This window comes from Staurois parvus, unplaced genomic scaffold, assembly GCF_062004578.1.
Source record: "Staurois parvus isolate SC_StPar_1 unplaced genomic scaffold, SC_StPar_1.0 ptg000254l, whole genome shotgun sequence".
Lineage (NCBI taxonomy): Eukaryota > Metazoa > Chordata > Amphibia > Anura > Ranidae > Staurois > Staurois parvus.
The window spans coordinates 2,080,169-2,096,413 of record NW_028318050.1 but is presented as its reverse complement, the minus strand read 5'-3'; the positions used below and the strand labels follow the sequence as shown (position 1 = coordinate 2,096,413).

The 16,245-nt window shown below is 44.5% G+C and overlaps 1 long non-coding RNA gene across 1 annotated transcript; it reads left to right on the top strand.

The window, feature by feature from the left end:
* Positions 1–3,446: 3,446 nt before the first annotated feature.
* On the top strand, positions 3,447–14,059 carry LOC149459581 (uncharacterized). Its single transcript, XR_016313260.1, has 2 exons — positions 3,447–3,678; positions 13,828–14,059. It is a non-coding gene; the product is annotated as an uncharacterized LOC149459581 (long non-coding RNA).
* Positions 14,060–16,245: the final 2,186 nt, after the last annotated feature.

The window sequence follows — 16,245 nt, the reverse complement described above, 5'->3', positions numbered from 1 at the left end:
AGACTCTCAATGCCACTACATATCAAGGCTTGACTGGCTCCAATTGCTCAGCTCACAGCACAAGGAGATGAAGCAAAGTGACCACTAAAGCCTGTCAGCCTTTCCCGTACTCTCAGTTGTCAGTAAAGGCAGAGAAGGGCTGTTGGTGCAGAACAGCAGTGGAGGCAGAATTTTCATGGAGGATATTGCAGGTCTGCCAGTGTAGGATGTTCAGCTGCGTTCTCCAGCTGTTTGCTCTGCCCCCCCCCCCCCCCACCCATCTCTAATTTCACTCTCTTGTTCCTCCAGCACAAAATGCCATCCTCTGTCTCTCTCTTCCTGGCTCCCATAATCACAGCTCTCAGACTCTTCCATAGTCATGGTAAGCAGGGCAGACAATGGAGGAGGTGGAGCAGCTCAGTAGAATAAAGTTGGAGCCTCCTGGCTGTGAATTCTGTGGCTTTGCATATACATCACTGGTTGCTAGATACCAGGCGGTCCTAGCAACCAGTGATCTCACTGGGGGACATTGGGCAGCAGCTGCCAGAACTGGAAAGCTGATCTTCCGAAAGCTGGTCTACGGATGGTACAGCAAACAGAGGATTCTGAGCCAGCTGTTATGCTACCCCAATGTGCAGGCAGCATGGGTTACAGACTCCCTTGGATGCAGCCTTCAGAGCAGCCCAGGGGGGCTGTCATTCCTAGGACACCACCTCCATGGGCGGTACAGACCGGCGGTCTGTGTATCCTGGTCCGCCCACTGCAACAAGCAGGGATGGAAATACATTCCAGCTTGCTGGAGAACAGAACTACAGATGGGATGTACGAAGACTGGTGTCTGTGGGAATAGGAGGCATAGCAGTGATCGGTCTAACTAGAAGGAAACCAATGGGAATTAAGGGTTTGATTTAAAAATACCCAGGATATTTCAGAACAACTACTCAGATAACAAGAATATGGATTACATATTCAGGGAAGGCAGGAGATAATTACCAAACAACCTGAGATTTTTATAATATGTTGGCATAGATAGAGTCTTCTATTGTATACATTTTGAGGAAATTGGATAACATCCAAGCTCTCTTTTGTATTTTAAGCCACAATTAGTTCCCCTAAAAGAAAGTACAACACCCCCCTGATCCCCAGAGGGGTAGCGTGGACCCTCAAAGGCAGGGAAGGCTGACATTTTGTTTTCGTGCAGATGATAGACCAGTGAAGGGATGTGCGATCAAAGAAAAGTTAGGCACCAGTCAGTTTAAGTACATCTTTGAATTCTTTATTGGGGAACTTCATAACTGGGAGACAGGACATAGGGTTTAGAACATTCATGTAAAAACTTTTTAGAAAAGAACTCCAGACTCACCAGACCCTTTCAGTATTTCACAGTGCAGAATCAATAGGAGCACAAGCCGGCACTGGTTATTAGAGGAACAGCTAAATATGGATAGTCATGTGATCTTCAATAGGTCAGACAGACTTGCCCCTTAGGTCCATTCTAGTACCAGGTACCTCCAGTAGACATCCAGTTTCTCTCATTCTCCTCCTCAATCAGCATGTGAGGCCCCTTCTAGGATTGAGTCCTAGTCAAACCTTTTCCCGCACATAAGCATTACCTCCCCAGGCCAAGCCTGGAGGTAGACTGTACTAAGATTGAGCACATAGCAATTCTCATGAATATATACAGTGGATATAAAAAGTCGACATACCACTATTTAAAAAGTCAGGTTTCTGTGATGTAAGAAAATGAAACAAAGAAAAATAATTTCAGAAAAATTAATTAATAAATTAATTAATAAATGTGACCTATAAACTGTACAACTCAGTTGAAAAACATATTGAAATCTTTTTGGTGGAGGGAAGTAAAAATAAAAAACTAAAATAATATGGTTGCATAAGTGTGCACACCCTTAAACTAATACTTTGTTGAAGCACCTTTTCATGTTATTACATCACTCTGTCTTTTTGGATATGAGTCTATCAGCATGACACATCTTGACTTTGCAATATTTGCCCACTCTTCCTTGCAAAAACTCCTCAACTCTGTCAGATTGCGTAGGCATCTCCTGTGCACAGCCCTCTTCAGATCACCACACAGATTATCAATCAGATTCAGGTCTGGGCTCTGGCTGGGCCATTCTAAAACTTTAATCATCATCTTCTGGTGAAGCCATTCATTTGTTGATTTGGATTTATGCTTTGGGTCATTGTCATGCTGAAAGATGAAGTTCCTCTTCCTGTTCAGCTTTCTAGCAGAAGCCAGAAGGTTTTGTGCCAATATTGACTGGTATTTGGAACTTGGAAGAATGCACTTCCACAAGCCAAGAAATTCCCAGTGATTGGCTGGTGAGCTACAAACGCACACTCATAATATTCCCCCATTGGCTGTCCCACGCTACGGCCACTACACAATGTGGTAGGGGCTACACAAGTTTATTGTCACTCACTTGCTTTGTGGGAAATCAAAACCCATGAAACTTCTAGGACATGTTTGGGAAGTTGAGAAGTTTCAAGTCAATTGATTGAGGTTTAGGCACATTATGGTACGTTAAGCTCTTTTTACATTAAGTTGTTCACATTAAATGTTTTAGCACTGTAAAATATAGCTTAATGTGAATAACTTTTGGTGTGATTTACCAAATGATCTGAAATTTTCTGAATATGTTGCAATAGATTAGAGTCTTCTACTGTGTGAAGTTTGGGGAAGATTGGTCAACATCTAAGCTCTTTTTTGTACGTTAAGCTACATTAAGATCCCCAAAAAACAAGCTTAATGTCCCCCTTTTTTGTGGAAGGCAGAAATCTATGAAACTTCTAGGACATGTTTGGAACGCTGAGAACTTGGGCTGTGCAAAGTTTCAAGTCAATTGATTAAGATTTAGTCAGTTTATTACACGTTAAGCTACATTAAGCCATTTTCACATTAAATGTTTTAGTCTGTCCCGTATCTAGGGAAGAATCCAGCTTTATGTCTATATTATGTTTGTAAAAGAAGCAAATGTAATGGAACATTTAAATTAAAAGACGATTATTTGTCCTGAGGTGTATGTGTGTCTGTGAGAGCCTTACTTGCAGCACAGTAATTCAAGTATCATTTGTGGGTACGAGGAATCTGTTATATGTCTGCTGTGTATAATATAGTAGGTTCAGACTCTATTTAACCCTTTACCTATAAGCCACGCCCACCATTGGTATAATCTGGTGGACTGAAACCCAGACACATGATTCAAAACCCGGACTGTGAGGGTGAATCCTGGACAGATGGCAACCCCAGCCTGAGTAGAAAAACCTGTCCCCTGTCCCCTGCAGAATGCAACAGAGAGGGACCTTTGATTTCTGGTTGGACGCAGTGGTCTCTCTGCTGAGGTCTGACACGCCCCCTGCTGAGTCAGAACTAGAGCTCTCCTATCGGCAGTACCAATAGCTTTGATGCATGGAAATATTTATATGTTTATTGTTTCATTTTATTTAAGGGCAGACATGCAATCTTCTCCAGATCAACGAATGATGATTATTCCTGGATAACAGATCTGCTTCATTCACATAATTTCAAGGATCATGTATCAGATGTCAAACATTTTGAAATCACCGATGACCCAATCAACACTGAGAGGTGCACCTTCAGTATCTTGTACTTCACCAAGAGAGGACAAATCAATGAGACAGATGCTGCAGATGTTCAGCTGATACAGGAGCATCTTGGTAAGAGACATTATATTATTCGTATTTATTAAAGCCGAAGGAAACCGCATCCAGGGAACAAAATCCCCTGCAAGGTAAAGGCATCACATACTAGCACATTATGAAGGACTTACCTTGAAAGGAAGCCCTCCAGTGGCGCGCTGTCACCGCTGACAGGGATTCCATCATCACGTCTTCCTTCTGGGTTCATGAGCTCCGGCCGTCTGACAGGCCGAGCCACAATGACGTCACTCCTGAGCATGCACGTGGGAGTCCCTGGCCACAGCACAGTGCTCTGAAGGAATGGCACGGGTATGTCGTTCCTTCAGAGCACATGCGTCGGCTCCCAAAAGAGCGAATATCTCCTAAAAGGTTCAGGTTTAGGAAATATTCATTTTACCTACAGGGAAGCTTTATTATAATCTCACCTGCAGGTAAAAGTACTAAAGAAGAGTTTACTGCCACTTTACATTGATGCAACCCAACCAGTAACATCTCATATAGGTGTAACATGTTAATGTCATTTCAAAAGTTGTTTTCAATATTTCTAAATCTGCAGCTTTCATTCCAATAATCCCTGATGATCCTGCCATGGAGGTGCTTGTCAGGCACTTCCTGTAACAGGGTGACGTCACAGGAGCACAATTGGGAGAAACCTAATTATACTCCTGTGATGAAGGAGGGGCACAGTGAGGGGCAGCTCCAGATTGAAGGTTCGTATTGCAGCCAGAGCTGTGTTTTCCTTCTAACTTAGTGGACCCAATTTTTGGAGAAAAAAAAGTAAAGTTGGTTTCCAAAGCACTGTTAATGCATTGGTTTCAAATGGCAGATGCAGCTTTATGACAACTTTTAGCAAATCCACATTCCCACCCATCACCCCCAAGCTGAACTGTGCTGATCCCCCTCCATAGCTGCTTACATACCTAAACCATGGCATCATCCAGGATTTACAGACTATTGAAAATATCACCAGTGTTAACTGCACCTGCACAATGATCCTGGGTTCACATATGTGCGGTGCGGCATATCGCATGTGATTCACACAGGAACCGCACCGCATTCACGTGCAAATCACATGCAATTTGTGTGCGGTGCAATCGGAGTCGTACATTTTGTATGGCTCTAATCGCACCACACTCGCACCAAAAATGTGAAGGACCCTTTTTTTGATCTGCACTAGAATCGGATTGCATGGGTATTCACACATATGTGATCCGATTCTGCACATCGCACCGTGTTTTGCACACCGCTTTCGGGGTGTTACACACCCGCAGTGGTTCGCATGAACGGGGTGCGATTCTGATGCAATGCGGAATTTGCACAGAAAACGCTGCAAATTCCGCACCGCATCAGTGTGAACCCGGGCTGAGTCCCTATTGAGTGGAATGTGAGACACAAATCTTGGATCTTTAGTCATGATATATGGATTCATAAGACTCAGAAAAACAAAAACTGCTGTGTTCATGCTAGTGACTGACCGCACCCTATGTGTACATTTTATTTGTGACTGGAGTTACCACCTCTGCTCTACAGTACAGAGATGAGATTATACAAGTGATCAGAGTCTAAATAGAGATGATAGCACCACGTCCCCCACATTACATTCACAAGAAACTGGAGACTATCACTCCTCTAAAAGCTTGGGACTTTAAGCCCACACTGATGCGGTGCGGAATTTGCAGCGTTTTCAGTGCGAATTCCGCAGCACAACAGAATCCCTCCCTGTTCATGGGAACCGCTGCTGGTGTGCATGTTAAGTTAACAATACCCTGAAAGCGGTCCGCAAAATGCGGTGCGATGTGCAGAATCGGATCACATAAGTGTGAATACCCATGCGATCCGATTCTAGTACAGACCCATAAAAAGGGTCCTGCACATTTTTCATGCGGGTGCAGTGTGATTGGAGCCATACAAACAATAATGCACAAAATAGTCGTGTATTATCAGTGTGGACCACAGCTCCCTCATCACTACACTACTTCTGGTTTTATTTCCCCCGCTATCTGTACAATATGATTATACAATCTCCTTTAGATCCACCATCAGCTATGTAGTGCAAGGACCTGCCAGATATGATACCAATGACATGGATTGTTCAGGTGAATCCTCCTATTCCATAGTTTTGGTAAATCCAAAGGAAATGGTACAGAGATTGTACAATCAGGCTGCACAGTGTTTTGCCACCTTGATACAAGTACATAGGGAGGAGTGAACGGAGACCCCCAAATGTCAGGTCCTGTTCACAACACCGCATTGTGGGAACTCACAACCCTGCACACTTGTTTTTGGACATTTTGGAGTGTTTCCGCTTGTCACGCATAAGGAAGCCCATTCACACAACAAACGCCCCAAAGAAGCTTCAGAACTTTTTTTTAAGTGGATCATGGCTCATTTTTCCTACACTTTTTGGTGCACTTGCAGCGCGTTTGTTGCGCGGTAGACGCATGCCTGCTACCCATGCTTGGGGTGCCATTACCATTTAATTATGCTGAAAGTGCGATGCGCGTTTCCAGTGCATTTCCAAAATGTGCGGCAAAGCGTGTATTTTCTGTGCAGATTGCGTTTGGAAACACACAGATGTGAATGGAGCCTCATTGTTCTTGTGTAAACGCACCAATTTCACTTTCGGGTCTGATACACACGTAGCGTAGTGAGAGCGCGTTGATTTTGGCTCATTTTTTCCACAATATGCATAGTGGCAAAGTACCTCCTGGGACATTTTGGTGTGTTGCGGTTTGCACGGTTTTTATGATGAGTTTTGCTGTGTTTGTCGCTCGTTTTTTCACATGGTAAAGTGTCTGTTTGGCATGTTTTCAATACTAAAGCTCTGCTCCACATCGGCTGGTATTTAGTGAGAACAGATAATGATATCGTACCTCCCAACCATCCCAGATTCCCCAGGACTGTCCCAGGATTTGATGTAAGTCCCGGGGTCCTGGGGAATCAAGGCTTAGTCCTGGCACTTGGCTCCAGTGACTTGCCCGGTAGGAGCACTCTAGTTCGGGCACCAGTGACACCGGCCCCGTGGCTTGTGCGGAGCATGTGGGGTCCCACACACCATAAGTATATCTCTGTATGGCGGCCAGCGTCTCTCAGCGCCATCTACCTCTCACACATACACAGCGCAGAGCGGCTGAATCCACCTACTCCTCCTTGTCTGTGATGTTCTCCTGTACATAGACACGAGGAGAGGGGTGAGGAGGAGGAACACCGCTCTGCCTCAGCTGCACTGATCTAAGGTCTTGTAGTAAATACAGGGGAGAGGACTTGTGCTGGGGGGGCCCATTCATTTGAATGCATGCATTACTTTAAAAAATTCACAGCAATCAGATCACATGGTATTACTGCACCACGCAATCTGGAACAGCCAAACACACTGTGTTTGTGACCAGCATTTGGGGTGTTGTTGAGTTAACATTGACGCCCGCTGCAGATCGCAATTGCAGTGAGCTTTGAATGTAAATGAGCATGGAATGTGGGTTTCCTGCAACCTGTCCTGGTGTGAACGGGTCCTTGGTCCGGATTTGGGGGATTTTTTTCATATCCTGGAAGGTCCCACCAAAACTGGGTCAGTTGGGAAGTATTGATCTATATTAGAGGGAGAGAGGATTTGTGTTTTTAGGGTTTGTACTGGGAGGGGGAATATGAGTGGAAGGATTTTTGATAGAACTGGGGAGAGGACAGGTGCTGGCATGGGGGATTTGGGGGAAATTTGGGGATGAGGGGGAAGAAGGATTTGTACTGGAATCAAGGGGTGGGGTGTCTTTGTTCTGGAAGTAGGGAGAGGATTTGTGCTGGGAGGGGATTTGAGGGTGGGGTATTTGTGCTGGGAGGAGGGATTTGGGGGATGGAACAAGATTTGTGCTTGAAAGAGGGGTTTGGGGAGATCATTCGTGCTAGAATTGTGGAAAGGATTTACACTGGGAGGAGGAGGATCTGTGCTAGAAGAAGGATTTTGGAGGGAGGAACTTGAAGCCGGGAGAGAATTTTTGCTGGGAGAAGAAATTTGGTAGATTTCTTGTGCTGAGAAGGGGGTCTTGGGGGAAAGAGCATTTGCGCTGGGGGGATTTGGAGAGGGGGAATTGGGTCAGAGAAGATTTGTACTGGAATGGAGGGTTGTGCTGTGAGGGAGGATTTGGGGGGTGTAAGGGGACTTATTCTGAGAAGGGTACTGGGGAGAAGGAGGATTTGTGCTGTGAGGGGGGAACTGAGGAGTTTGGGAATAAGTGCTAGAATAGGAAAGAAGAGGGAATTGTGCTGGGACTGGGGATTTGGGGAGGGTGTGAAAGGAGGAAGAATATTTATGCTGGGGGATGGGGGGTTTGCATATGAGGATCTGTTCTGGGAGGAGGAGATGATTTGTACTGAGGGGGAGAGTGCAAATTAGTTCTGTATTTTTTTTTTTTTTGTTTTTGAGGGGAGGGAGTGGAATATTTTTTGAAAGGGTAAAGTGGGGGGACAATATTACTTATGGGGGGGGGGGGATTTTGCAATCTCCCTACCCCTACACCATGTGTTACACACCCCTGACTCCTGTAGTCTTTTTGATTGTACTCCTGACTCTTAATATGCATTACACATTCCTGACCCCTGCATTATGTACATTACATACTCCTGACCCCTGCATTATGTACATTATATACTCCTGACCCCTGCATTCTATGCATAATAAGCCTGTTCTCTGCATTCAGTGCATTATGTACTCCTGGACTGTGCTCTGTGTGTCATGTATCCTAAATCCAACACTGACTCTAGCACTCTGTGCATTGGACATCCCCAACCCCTGTGCTCTGCCTTACACACCCCTGCACCTTATATACTTTATTATACATTACATGCTTCTCACCAAAGTGTTCATTGTCTCAACAGCTGTTGGTTGCTATGCAGTCTCTGACTATTTTATTGAATTTTTTCTTTAAAGTAGGCTCAGACAAGGCAATCAAAGCATATTTTACAAGGATACAAGATACAAGGAAGAGTTTGGTAAGAGTTTGGCCACACGCACATTTTTCTGCAGCGTGCTACGTGCACTACAGGTCACTTCCTCCCTCAAGTGTCCCTCATTCTGATGTTCAAAAGTTGGGAGATATGTGATATACACTCAGCAGCCACTTTATTTGGTACACCTGTTCAACTTCTTGGTAACACAATTGCTAATCAGCCAATCACATGGCATTTAGGCATCTAGACGTGGTGAAGATGACTCGCTGAAGCTCAAGCCAAGCATTGGAATGGGGATGAGAGGGGATTTACTGTAAGTGCCTTTGAACGTGGCATGGTTTTTGGTGCCAGATGGGTTGGTCTGAGTATTTAAAAGACGGATTATCTGCTGGGATTTTCAGACACAACCATCTCCAGGGTTTACAGAGAATGGTTTCTTGAACATGACAATGATATCACTGCACTCCAATGGCCTCCACAGTCACCAGATCTCCATCCAATAGAGCACCTTTGGGATGTGGTGGAGCGGGAGATTTGCATCATGGATGTGCAGCCGACAAATCTGCAGCAACTGCATGATGCTATCATGACCGCAACATTATTATTATTATACAGGATTTATATAGCGCCAACAGTTTGCGCAGCGCTTTACAGTATAAGAGAGACAGTACAATTACAATACATTTCAGTACAGAAGGAATGTGAGGGCCCGGCTCCTGGAGCTTACAATGTAAAGCAACATCTCCAGAATATGCCCCTTTTTAACCAATGACACCACAAAGCTCCTTGGTTATCTCTCGCCTCAACTACTGCAACTCCCTCTTCATTGGCTTACCTTTACATAGGCTATCCCCCTTGCAGTCCATCATGAATACTGCTGCCAGGCTCATCCACCTTATCAACCATTCAGTGTCCTCCACCCCTCTCTGCCAATCCTTCCACTGGCCTCCATTCAGTGTCCTCCACCCCTCTCTGCCACTCCCTCCACTGGTCTCCATTCTGTGTCCTCCACCCCCCTCTGCCACTCCCTCCACTGGCCTCCATTCTGTGTCCTCCAGCCCTCTCTGCCACTCCCTCCACTGGCCTCCATTCTGTGTCCTCCACCCCTCTCTGCCAATACCTCCACTGGCTTCCACTCACCCAACGAATAAAATTAAAAATGCTAACAACAACTTACAAAGCCATCCACAACTCTGCCCCCAGTTGCATCACCAAACTGGTCTTAAAATATCAACCAAACCGCTCTCTTCTATCCTCCCAAGACCTTCTGCTTTCTAGTTCCTGTGTAACCTCCTCCCATGCTCACCTCCAGGACTTCTCCCAAGCCTCTTCCATCCTATGGAACTCCCTACCCCAATCGGTCCAGCTATCTCCTAATATATCCACCTTTAGACGATCCCTGAAAACCTTTCTCTTTAAAGAAGCCTATCCTGCTTCTACCTAGTAAACTGCCTTTTATTTCCTCCATCAGCCCATCCCCCCACAGCTATTACCTTTTGCATCACTCAGCCCTTCCTCTTAGATTGTAAGCTCTAACGAGCCGGGCCCTCTGTTTCCTCTTGTACCAAATTGTATTGTAACTGTAATGTCTACCTTCATTTTGTAAAGCGCTGCGCAAACTGTTGGTGCTATATAAATCCTGTGTAATAATAATACTAATAATAATAATGTCAATATGGACCAAAATCTCTGAGGAATGTTTCCAACACCTTGTTGAATCTATGCCATGAAGAATGAAGGCAGTTCTGAAGACAAAAGGGGGTCTAACCTGATACTAGCAAGGTGTACCTGCTAAAGTGGCTGGTGAATGTAGACTGATATTGATTGTGTGTAAGCACAGAGGTGGGTGAAAGCAATCCCCTGGGAGGGGGACAGGTGCCGGGTGTAAGTCTGAGGTCAGCTGGTGAACTACTTCCTTTTACTGGTTTTCATGTCCTAAATACCAGATTCAGGACAGGGCAGAAAGTAATCAAAGAGCCTTATATTGGAGATTGGAGGTAAGGACTGTCCCAGAAGACAGAGAAAGCTTTTCTTTTCTGTAACAGAGGCACAATAATGGTATATCAGTACATAGGGGAGCTAGAATTTAGGGAAAAATAAGGTGAACTTAGCCTGTGAGGTTTTTGGCCAAGCAGGGCTATCTGTCTGTAAAAGGGAAAATGATAATAGCTCTTACCAAAGGCTATGCACAAAGTCAACAAACAAGACAACAATGGGTCTATGACCTGCTCACCAGCCTCCCTTATTCTGTTGCAGCAATTTTACCATTGGAGGCTCTCCTCTGGAGTGGTGTTGATTCCTGGAAGCCTCTTCTGTGGATCCAATGAATGGTGAACCTGGTGGTACAATGGCTGTCTTTCCACGTCTCTGGAGCAGTCTTGCGCAGCAGTATTGTTAGTCAGCCAGTCTGGGGGGTGCACTCTGGCTCCCCAATGACAAGGAAAACCGGCCTCTGGGTGAAACCTGGCAGTAGCAGACAGTAGCAGTCACTAACTTGATCTCTGTACAGCAATTTGCAGCTAGCAAGTGGCTCTTCAGAACATGCAGGCCCGCTGGTGACATAGTAACAGTCACTAACCTCTCTCTTTCTTTAACAGGTCACTACCTTCTACACTGGCTGGTGGCAGTCTCTCAACTGCCTCCAGTCTTTGCCAGGCTTTTCTATTAATTCCCAACTGTAACGTACATGTGATATGATGTAATGTGCATGTGACATAAATGTACAGATTTGAGTAGATAAGATGTGATCAGTAGCAATATGTAATTGTAACTGTAGGGACATTCCATTGTCATTAAGGATGTATATTCTGCAGGGACATTCCATTGTCATTAAGGATGTATATTCTGTAGGGACATTCCATTGTCATTAAGAATGTATATTCATTCAGAGGTACTCAGACACAGAGGCATCAATTAGGCTGAAAAGCCTGGCATCTGGGATGTGACACCTTTTGTGTTAATAAGGTTGTCACCTTCTGGTGAAACCAGTTTAAAGAAGTCGCTCCAGACATTCGGGCTTCATGACAGCAGGGAGCTAAAGGTATATCCATACATCAAAAGGGGTATGTTTAATCTCTCATAAAAGCTAAAATATTAGTTGCACTGATTGCGACAGCACTTGATAAACCGACTAAATTCTCCCATGTATGGGCCTGCTGGGCCCATTTTCAAACCACTCCTACATATCGATCCCTCATGGGCCAAACTATCTGACTTACCTTAGCCCTACCGCTGGTTATATTCCTTTACCCTTAATGGAATGGATAGCAACGATTTCCCTTCAGTGCTCTACACCCAATTGCTCTACACTGGTTATAGTTTAGTTTACAGGCTCATCCACTTATGACCTATTGTACTGACGATGACGCAAACTCCGCAAGTCACCACCTCCTATACTTTATCCCTTTCCAGTGCTCCCCCCCTTTTTTTTTTCTACCTTTTGTGGTGTGTTTTGTGTAGGGGGGTGTGTGGACAGTGGAAGAGTGATTAACACCGGGGTTCTGGCTTGTAGGATAGCTGGAGGAATCCTAGAAGGGTGTGTGTATTGTTAAGCTGCTTCTCAACTCTAATCAGTGCACCAGATTGTATATAAGATTTGTATCTGACCATCTGGATTGGAGTGGAGTCTCCCTCGGGTGGTGGCCAAAAGGTAGTGTGGGCTGTGGAAGTACATCACGGCTGGTTTTATATACGGTTTTATATATTCAAAGTTAAGTCCCCTTTATTCCCTCTTACCCCAAGTCAGGGCCGCACTTGCACGCCTCGGTTAGCTAGTCGCTGTGGGCGTGGCGTGTGGGGTGGACCGTGACACCCACTCGTCCAGGCTCCTCCTCTTTGTTGTTTCTTTATCAGCTCATGGCTCAGACTACATATCCCATAATTTTGTGTTCTGTATTTGAGAATAAGCAGCTTAGTGTCCATAGACACTCCATCCTGTGACAGCAAAAAGGAACTGCAATCAGGCAATTTAGCAATAATACATTTCAGACTCTGCATAATCCAGTAACAGCGATTCTGGTTATAGCAAGAAGTCTGTCAAATATTTATCACCTACCCAGCACACCTTACTAGGTGATTGGTTGGGTTGTCAAATAATTCATTCCCCCGACTGATAACCCTCTATTCATAGACAACAGTCTCTGGCAGAAGGAAGAATAACAATCTGTGTTTGGGGAAACCTTACAAAAATATAAAGGATGACTGCAGTCCACTGCTCCCTACAGATCACATGACAGTAAAAAAGAGATAAATTGGAAAATACTAGATCCCCATCACTGGAAAATTAGGAAAGAAGTACAATATGCAAATTAATTCTAAAACTACCTCATTGTGCCTCCCAATGACGTTATTGTGACTACAGACACTTGGAATGTTACTGTAGCACCCTCCTAGGTAGGTGTTAGGATTAGGTAAATTTAGTTCTGGCTCACTGTATCCAGTGGAGCTGCGATTTGTTGTCAGGCAAATTTAGTTTGGCTCATTGTAATCAGGGTCAGCCAGATGGTAGCTTGGGTGCTAAGACCTTTGGTGGGCTAATTGGAGGCTTGTTTGGTTGGAAGCTGCAGAGAGCTGACTGAGGGGCTATCTCCTGAGGATCTAGTCTGGTATCACAGGGTGGATGTGTCTGGAGGATACTAGAAAAGGTAAACCATTTTCCAAGGACAGGAAAGAGAGAACCTAGAGACCGTGGGCTGCTGCCATCCCTCGTGTATTAGAGTCAGCTGTGTGTGTAAAGGGAACATAGTGTCCAGTATCCTGAAGAGCTCAGTCTATTTGATTCCTAATGAAAGGACTTTGCTTGGACTATTCACGGGAGGAAGATCATTCTCCTCAACTTTCTACAGGCTCATAGTATTGGAGTATCCCACTCAATTCCCTAACTCTATCCAAGTTACCCTAAAGTAAAAACACCAAAAAAGAACACTCCTGGACTGTTCATTGAGCCAAAGAGTGACTGTGACCGTGTGCCTGGCTGCGAGGCAACTACTGGGGAGAGAACTCCATGCAATCTACTAAGCGGCTCCTGTGGGGAAAGTGCTCTGCTACCATAGATGCCCCATTAACATCACCAGAAATGGGAGGAAACAAATGACAATTGTATCTTTAAGAAAAATGTGACTAATAAATGGTGGTGGTGATGGTGATGATGATGGTGATGATGATGGTGATGATCTGTATATACAGGAGGGAGAATGTAATTCTTATTATGAATACTTTGTGTGTCTACAGGGAAGGATCATGTGATCATAGTAATGGATGATGTGGAGGACAGCAGTGATCAGGAGAAGATCCGGATATTGGAACGTCATCCCAGCATAGGAGAAATGTACAGCAATCTCTTTTTATTTAGTCAGCAGGAAAAACAGTCAAATTATCAGATATTGTTCTTACCTGTTATGGAGATCAATAAATGTTTACCACAACCTGCTGCAGAAGGTAACATTTCAGCATTTTAAACTTATACATTCTGATTTTAGTTATTTTTCACTCTTTGGATTGATATTTATTTGGTTTCTCATTAAAAGCAGATTCCAGTATCCTTTAGACCCCTTTCACACGGGGTGGACCTGTTAGTGGATCTGTTTGCTCAGCGGGAGATCTCTCTGCTGATTCCCACTGAGCAAGCGGATGACAGGTCCGTGTCCGCTCCACTGCTGCAGAGCAGACACAGCTCTCTGTACTTTATGTATGGGCAGTTCAATGGAATTGGACCACCTGGCCATTTCCATCCGACTGCCATCCAATCTGATGGAAGGAAAGGGAACAGATCCCCATCCGTCTCTGCAGAATCGGATTGGATGTTTTCATGTGTAAACAGACACATGTCCAGTTACATGCACCGCTCCATAGAGAAGAATAGAGGTCCCTAATGGATCCGCCTGAAAAAAGGCGATTGCAGAGTATCACTGACTGTATATGTAAACAATACAGATCTCTCCCCTGTCAGCTCCAGCACACACATACACAATAGTAAAACATCACACAATTAACCCTTTGATCGCCCCAGATGTTAACCCCTTCCTGCCTATTGTCAGTGCTTTTTATTAGCACTGATCACTGTATTAGTGTCACTGGAGATGTCAGTGACACCCAGTCAGTTCCGCTCCAGTGTCAGAATGCCCGCTGCAGTTCCACAATCACGCTATAGGTTGCTGATCGCTGCCATTACCAGTATAAGAAAAAATTCCAGTATACCACCATTTGTAGACTCTATAACTTTCACATAAACCAATTAATTTACACGTACCGGGATTTTTCTTAGCAAAGACACAGAGCAGAATACATTTTCTCCTAAATCTATGACGAAATTTGATTTTTAAAATTTTTTTAGTGGACATGTTTAATTGCAAAGAGCCAGAAATATATATATTTTTTCTCAAAATTGTCTGTCTTTTTTTGTTTATAGTGCAAAAAATAAAAAACTCAGAGGCGATCAAATACCAGCAAAAGAAAGCTCTATTTGTGGGGAAAAAAGGACATACATTTAATTTGCGTGCAGTGTTGCATGACAGCACAATTGTCAGTTAAATTAAACAGTTTAACTGTTTAACAGTTAAAGTGCCGTATCACAAAAAATGGCCTGGTCAGGAAGGGGGGGGGGGGGGGGAATCCTCTGGAGGGCAAGTGGTTAATAATAATAATAAAAGTTCTATGAAATCTTGGCCATTTTTGCGCCTACAACTTACATTCTTCCTTCATTCCATCCACTTTCTCTCAGCCACTGCTTCCAGTACCAGGGATAAGTGATGTGGATCCCTGCTGGGACTATACAGGCAGTGTAGGATGGATCCCCTCATCTGTGGACATGTGCTGTTGACAGCAACTGACACTCTTACAGTATGGACAGTGATAGCGGCACTTGTGGACAGGGGCGGACTGACAACTCAAGGGGCCCTCGGGCAATAGGGGGGCCCCTGTATCCTTGCTCAAACTCGAAAAAGCCTATGAAAAAGGTACCAGGGGCATCTCATGGGGCCCCCTACTGACCCCGGGCCCTCGGGCAGTGCCCGAGTTTCCAAATGGTCAGTCCGCCCCTGCTTGTGAATCTTGCATGCTATAGGGAGTCCTCTGTGTTCCTGAGCTTTTACTTTACAATAACCATGGGATGTATGAAATGTTCTGTGAGCTGGTCAGGGGACAAGTGGTGAGCAGGACATCTCAGACCTAGTGTGCCCTTCAAATGCCAACACCCAGGGAAGGACACAAGAGACTCAAACATGGTGCTCTGTGATGGTTTATTACATGGAGTCCTCCATACTGCAGGAGCGCCATGACACTTATTTGCACATTTATGTTCCTCAATTTAAACTGAAAGTCCGGTCCCTGCTGAACGGCTGAATTTCAATCCATTTATGGCCAGCTTTAGAAGGGGATGTGTCAGACATCTACAGAAAAACCACTGCTTCTACACAAAGCGAATATCTTCATTATAATGATGATGCCTTCATCAGGCTAAGAGATACAACAAAGATGCTATTAAATATGGCCTTCTTAACCCTCTTGTATTGAACTGTATCATTGCTGCATTGTCTCCCTTTATATTGCAAAGCGCTGAACAAACTGTTGGCGCCATATACTGTAAATTCTGTATAAGAATAATAATAATAATGTACGATTATGGGGTACCTGTTTTATTAGATGTTCCTG